The following is a 7431-nucleotide window of genomic DNA, read 5'->3' as shown; positions in this document are numbered from 1 at the left end:
GGTTCCTCACACCGAATGTACAAAAGGAATGAGGCAGGGTTTACAATGGAGGCCAGTTACTCTCACCTCTGAGATAGCATGAAACAAGATATGCTTTTAGCATCATGTGACTTTAGTGAATTAGTGATACTGCGGCTGTAATCTGATCTGACATTCACCTTTGCTTAAATCATTAGTCAACATTTCATATGGTAAGATTTTTAGATATTTGCGCCAGGGTGGCCATACAAGAAAAGGAATAATGTTGTGATAGTAAAAAGAAAATATTAAACTATATGGAAATTACCTGTATTTGAAATGATTACTGCAGAACTACACACAGCCATCCATGTTCATCCATGTTTTTACAGATACACAGGTCTTCTTCGTGACATATACAATTTGGTAACTTAATTAACTTAGCACATATGCTAAAGAGGATGTGTCATCAGAAAATGCCAGATTTTTTAAATCTATTTTTTATGTTAAACATAGATTTTTTGGTGATGCTATTTTTAATTTTTCATGTCACTATCCATATTTAAAAATTATCTAAAATCCTGAAGCTTTCGCACTGGCCACTAAACCTACAGGAGTTATTTATTGGTCTGTACATATCACTACTTAGCAGTCATCTCATTATCTTCACAAGCAGGATTGCAATGACATATATCATCTTTATATAGAAAACACAGGCTCCACCATTCATAATAGATAATATTGCAGCTTTTTTTTTTCTCCCTCCTGAACTCTACACATGTCACACAGGTGTAGAAAACTCCCATATACAGTTGCAAGAAAAATTATGTGAACCCTTTGGAATTATATGGATTTCTGCACATATTGGTCATAAAATGTGATCTGATCTTCAGATCAGAACAATAGACAATCACAGTCTGCTTAAACTAATAACACACAAAGAATTAAATGTTACCATGTTTTTATTGAACACACCATGTAAACATTCATAGTGCAGGTGGAAAAAGTATGTGAACCCTTGGATTTAATAACCGGTTGAACCTCCTTTGGCAGCAATAACTTCAACCAAACGTTTCCTGTAGTTGCAGATCAGAAGTGCACAACGGTCAGGAGTAATTCTTCACCATTCCTCTTTACAGAACTGTTTCAGCTCAGCAATATTCTTGGGATGTCTGGTGTGAAACGCTTTCTTGAGGTCATGCCACAGCATCTCAATCGGGTTGAGGTCAGGTGTCTGACTGGGCCACTCCAGAAGGCATATTTTCTTCTGTTTAAGCCATTCTGTTGTTGATTTACTTCTATGCTTTGGGTCGTTGTCCTGTTGCAACACCCATCTTCTGTTGAGCTTCAGCTGGTGGACAGATGGCCTTAAGTTCTCCTGCAAAATGTCTTGATAAACTTGGGAATTCATTTTTCCTTCGATGATAGCAATCCGTCCAGGCCCTGACGCAGCAAAGCAGCCCCAAACCATGATGCCCCCACCACCATACTTCACAGTTGGGATGAGGTTTTGATGTTGGTGTGCTGTGCCTCTTTTTCTCCACACATAGTGTTGTGTGTTTCTTCCAAACAACTCAACTTTGATTTAATCTGTCCACAGAATATGTTGCCAGTACTGCTGTGGAACATCCAGGTGCTCTTGTGCAAGCTGTAAACGTGCAGCAATGTTTTTTTGGAAAGCAGTGGCCTCTGTGGTATCCTCCCATGAAATCCATTTTTGTTTAGTGTTTTACGAATCGTAGATTCGCTAACAGGGATGTTAGCATATGCCAGAGACTTTTGTAAGTCTTTAGCTGACACACTAGGATTCTTCTTCACCTCATTGAGCAGTCTGCGCTGTGCTCTTGCCGTCATCTTTACAGGACAGCCACTCCTAGGGAGAGTAGCAGCAGTGCTGAACTTTCTCCATTTATAGACAATTTGTCTTACCATGGACTAATGAACAGCAAGGCTTTTGGAGATACTTTTATAACCCTCTCAGCTTTATGCAAGTCAGCAATTCTTAATCGTAGGTCTTCTGAGAGCTCTTTTGTGCGAGGCATCATTCACATCAGGCAATGCTTCTTGTGAAAAGCAAACCCAGAACTGGTGTGTGTTTTTTATAGGGCAGGGCAGCTGTAACCAACACCTCCAAACTCATCTCATAGATTGGACTCCAGTTGGCTGACACCTCACTCCAATTAGCTCTTGGAGAGGTCATTAGTCTAGGGGTTCATATACTTTTTCCACCTGCACTGTGAATGTTTACATGGTGTGTTCAATAAAAACATGGTAACATTTAATTATTTGTGTATTTTATAGTTTAAGCAGACTATGATTGTCTATTGTTGTGACTCAGATGAAGATCAGAACACATTTTATGACCAATTTGTGCAGAAATCCATATCATTCCAAAGGATTCACATACTTTTTCTTGCAACTGTAAGTCAATGAGGACCTGTCCATTGTATCTATCGCCCATGGTGGCTGCTATAACGCATATCTCTAAATATTGTTAAAAACAGGTCAGGTAAGATAGCGGCCTTCATAATAATGTACAGAAAACCAAATAAAAATCTACAATCAGAAAATAAAAGCAGATTAGAAAAAAGGATGTGTGTCACTATCTGGTTTAACTGGTAGAAAAAAGAAAATAGGTGACACATTCCCTGTCCTGATTGTTTATGGGGGAAAAAATTATCATCTGTTGGCAGCATATCACCCTGTATAAACAGACAATGAAACGGTACAGTATGCTGTTCAAATGATCATAGTGACTGCATATAGCAGCAATCACTGCTGCATATAGATGTTGCTAAACATCGAGCAATGACGGGGAATGGTTGTTCCTATAAATGTTTTTGATCATTCATTGCACAGTATATTGGCACATGTAAATGGTACCTAAGTTTCATTCATACACTGAATAAAATGATGATGTGGTTGCTATTTATATTTTAAATGTGAATCTGCTGCAATCGTGGTTGTTACATTAACTGGCTAGAAGAGCTAACAGATTTCACTCGGGCTAACAATCACAAGGAGATACTGATTTTCCCAAAGATAATTAAGCAGTCTTTATTAGAGATGAGCGAATTTCTTAAAAGTTTAATTTGGCTGATTCGCCAAATTTCACAAAAAAATTTGCTTTGTAACGAAGTACTTTGTCACGAACATGGAGGCGGCCGGCCCGTCGCAAGCAAATGGAGGCAGTAAGTTTGATTTAATTTTATTTTATTGTTAATTTTACACTCAGATGCCGTGATCATGTATGAGGGGTACAATGACGCTGCCATCACATCTGCTAATTTACACTGAAATTCAGATCGAATTCCACTTCGTAGGATTCGATTCGCTCATCTCTAGTCATTGCTACTGGAGTAGACACTGTTTCTAATGACACATTCAGGCAAGTATGGGGTTCCAATTTGGTGTTAACAAGTGACTAGTAGAAATCATAATCAGAGTTCAGTCATAAGCGTAAGTCAGGTAAAGGTCAGGACAAGTAGTAGACAAGAAAATGCTGTCAAATATAGCAGGAACAAACACACACTAAAGCAGACTGGGAATGAATGAATACTATTACTGAAGTCAAGTGGTATGGGAAGGACCCTTATAAAGCTTAGGATATTGGCTGGGGTTACGGGAGCTTAGTGTACACTAGCCCTTTGAAGAGCTGAAGCCAATACACTTTTACAACACAGCAACAGATCAGCAGTGAGGAAGAGGATTCCAGGTACACGCATCTCATTATAGCCACAATTCTTCATTTTCTTTGCAGAGGGAAGAGGTTGCCCTTCCATTCCCATTGTTATACTTATTTGGACCATTATATTCTAATGATCAATAGGTAGGCAGTTTCATTACCACATTTATATGTTCAGGTCCGCAGTAGTGATTGTCAGGAGCCTCCTGCGAACCTATACAAAAATAATTGCTGCATTTTCAAATTTTTCTCAGAATGTTAAGGAAACATTTTAAGAACATTTTCAATAATGTTCATAAATATAGATACAGTATAGAGGTTATATGAAAGATCTTCCAAAACACAGTAACTGTGATTTCAAAAACCTGCAGCACAGTGTCAGAAAATTAAATGTGTGAAAGGAAATGCATATGTTCACATTTAATAAGGCCTCATACAACTGGCTTACCCATGTTCCCAGATCCCATATAGAGGCAGGTGGAGTCCTTTCTGGTTACTGATGACCAGTGTGTTTGTAAGATATTTATATGGCATTTACTAATATAGGCTTTGTTGAAATTCTGAAGCAGTTTCTATATTTCATAAGGTATGCCAGCTTGTTTGCCAAGTCTTTTGTGTTATCCACTGAGAGGTCTTGTCCATAAAATGGCTGCTGATGGATGGTCATGTGACCAGACAAATCCCCACCATGTGATGTCTCCTCCGTTCAAATACACTGCACATGTCATCTGCACTTCACTGCTGGAAGTTTAGTGCACGTGCATTGTGTTTTAATAAAGGAGACATCAGATCGAGGTGATTTGCCTGATCACGTGACCTTCCATCTGCGGCCATCTTATTGATGGGACCTTTATGTGGACAGCACAGAAGATTTGCCTAACAAGGGGGCATGGCTTATGAAATATAGCAGACGGCACAGACTATCAACAAAGGCTATATTAGTAAGTCTCATATTGCCATCTAATATATACACAATGGTCACAAGTAGCTAGAGAGTGGTCAACCCCTTTAAGATTCTGTACTATGGTGTTGTAGGTACTACTTGTACTTGTACCACCAAATGGTGACACTTTACAGCACCCTTTCATTGAGGTATTCTCAGCTAGAATCACTGCTTTAAGCAGGAAAAAAACCCTGAAATATGGCATTAGTTGCACCATTCTTTTTCAATGAGATGGAAAAAAAAATTGTATTCCTCTGCATGTGTGTGGAGACACAGTATAGGTCCATAGACTTCTATTGGGAAGTATTCTATGGCTCGCATTCTGAGCTGTAATAGGTTAGTGTGAATGAACAAAAACAAAAACTTTCATTGTAAACTCAAAATTGAGTATCAGTATGTAGATGGACTTTTAACAACAATGATGAGACCACAGCTGCATAACAAATAGAACAATATGTTTTCCACAGCGCATTTATGATTTTTGAAAGCTTCAGTGATAAAATATGGTTTTAATGAGCAAAATTCACTTAACTTCTGTGAATACGTTAATGCTGTAATTGCTTCACACACAAAAAAATATAAATACAATTTTTAAAACATTACTTGGCTGTTCTGGTTTCCAGAATGTAGAAATCACATAAAAGGAAACCAGGGAAAATAATATTCATGCTTACAAGCTAATTAAAGTAATAGAGAATGCATTTAACTATTACCTTTCTTTTCAGGGGAATGAATGTGCATTCATTGCTTAGATTTAGTCTAAGCACATCCAATTTTATTGTCAATTTGCCGAACAACAAATAAAATTCCAAAAACATTTACTTACTGAGATCCTTGGTTGTACATGAGCTATTCTGTCAGATCTGTCTTTTTTTTTATTTTGGGTTTGGGAGGGATTGCGATTTAATATATATAAATATTCTCCCCAACATTGAAATTGCAACACCAAGAGGGAAAAGTCATGAAATAATGGAAATCACAGGACCCATAGAAATGTTAATGACACGCAAATGATACAAAAATTTAAACAAAACATTCAAAACTTCTCGATTTATTCAGTATTGAGTATGAAGCGCAGAAATACATGCACTTACACGGCTTGGTATCAGTGAGGTTATTAACACCTTAAGGACCCAGCTCATTTTCACCTTAAGGACCAGGCCATTTTTGGCAAATCTGACCAGTGTCACTTTAAGTGGTGATAACTTTAAAACGCTTTAACTTATCCAGGCCATTCTGAGATTGTTTTTTCGGCACATATTGTACTTCATGACACTGGTAAAATGATTATGGTTAGATCATGTGGTATTTTTATAGAGCAGGTTGTCACAGACGCGGCGATACCTAATATGTATACAATTTTTATATTTATGTAAGTTTTACAGAATGATTTCATTTTTTAAGCATAAAAATATGTTTTAGTGTCTCCATAGTCTGAGAGCCATAGTTTTTTCAGTTTTTGGGCGAATATCTAAAGTAGGGTCTCATTTTTGGTGGGATGAGATGACGGTTTTATTGGCACTATTTTGGGGTGCATACGACTTTTTGATCGCTTGTTATTACACTTTTTGTGACATAAGATGACAAAAAATGGCTTTTTTTACACGGTTTTTATTTTTATTTTTTTACGTTGTTCATCTGAGGGGTTAGGTCATGTGATATTTTTATAGAGCCAGTCGATACGGATGCAGAGATACCTAATATGTATACTTTTTATTTATTTATGTAATTTTTACACAATGATTTCATTTTTGAAACAAAAAAAATCATGTTTTAGTGTTTCCATAGTCTAAGAGCCATAGTTTTTTCAATTTTTGGGCCATTATCTTGGGTAGGGTACGATTTTTGCGGGATGAGATGACGGTTTGATTGGTGCTATTTTGGGGTGCATATGACTTTTTGATCGCTTGCTATTACACTTTTTGTGATGTAAGGTGACAAAAAATTGTTTATTTAGCACAGTTTTTATTTTTTATTTTTCATGGTGTTCATCTGAGGGGTTAGCTCATGTGATATTATTATAGAGCTGGTCGATACGGATGCGGCGATACCTAATATGTATACTTTTTTTTATTTATGTAAGTTTTACACAATAATATCATTTTTGAAACAAAAAAAAATCATGTTATAGTGTCCCCATAGTTTTTTTTTTTTGGGCCATTGTCTCTTGTAGGGGCTCATTTTTTGCGGGATGAGGTGATGGTTTGATTGGTACTATTTCAGCGTACATGCGACTCTTTTGATCACTTTTATTACCTTTTTTGGGAAGTAAGGTGGGCAAAATTTCAATTTCCTGATAGTTTTTATTTTTTTATTTTTATAGCGTTCACCGTGCAGGGAAAGTAACATGACCGTTTTATAGATCATGTTACTTCAGGGGAAAGTAACATTACCGTTTTATAGATCCGTGTAGTGTATTTTATTTTTTTTATTTTTATTCAGTGATAAATGTGTTTTTATTATCTTTACTTTTTTTCACTTTTTTTTTTACATTTTTTGGACCCAGACCCACTTGGTTCTTGAAGATCCAGTGGATATGATGTCTGTATAATACAGTACAGTACAATATATATTGTACTGTACTGTATTTTACTTACATTGAACTGATCTATGCTTTTAGCATAGATCTGTTCAGCACCATGGACAGCAGGACCCCTGAGAAGGCGTCCTGTTGCCATGGGAACCTTCCCCGTCTGCCACAACTGAGCAGAGGGGAAAGGGGAAGGAGGGGAGCTCCCTCCCTCTGTCCCCTCTTCCATCTGGGGGTTGCAAAGGCACAGCAGCCCCCTCGATGGCAGAGGGGGGGAGCTCCCTGACTTAACCCTTTCCATACTGCGGTCCGTAG

The sequence above is a fragment of the Bufo gargarizans genome, chromosome 3 (assembly GCF_014858855.1).
Source record: "Bufo gargarizans isolate SCDJY-AF-19 chromosome 3, ASM1485885v1, whole genome shotgun sequence".
NCBI lineage: Eukaryota > Metazoa > Chordata > Amphibia > Anura > Bufonidae > Bufo > Bufo gargarizans.
This window is presented reverse-complemented; position numbering follows the sequence as displayed.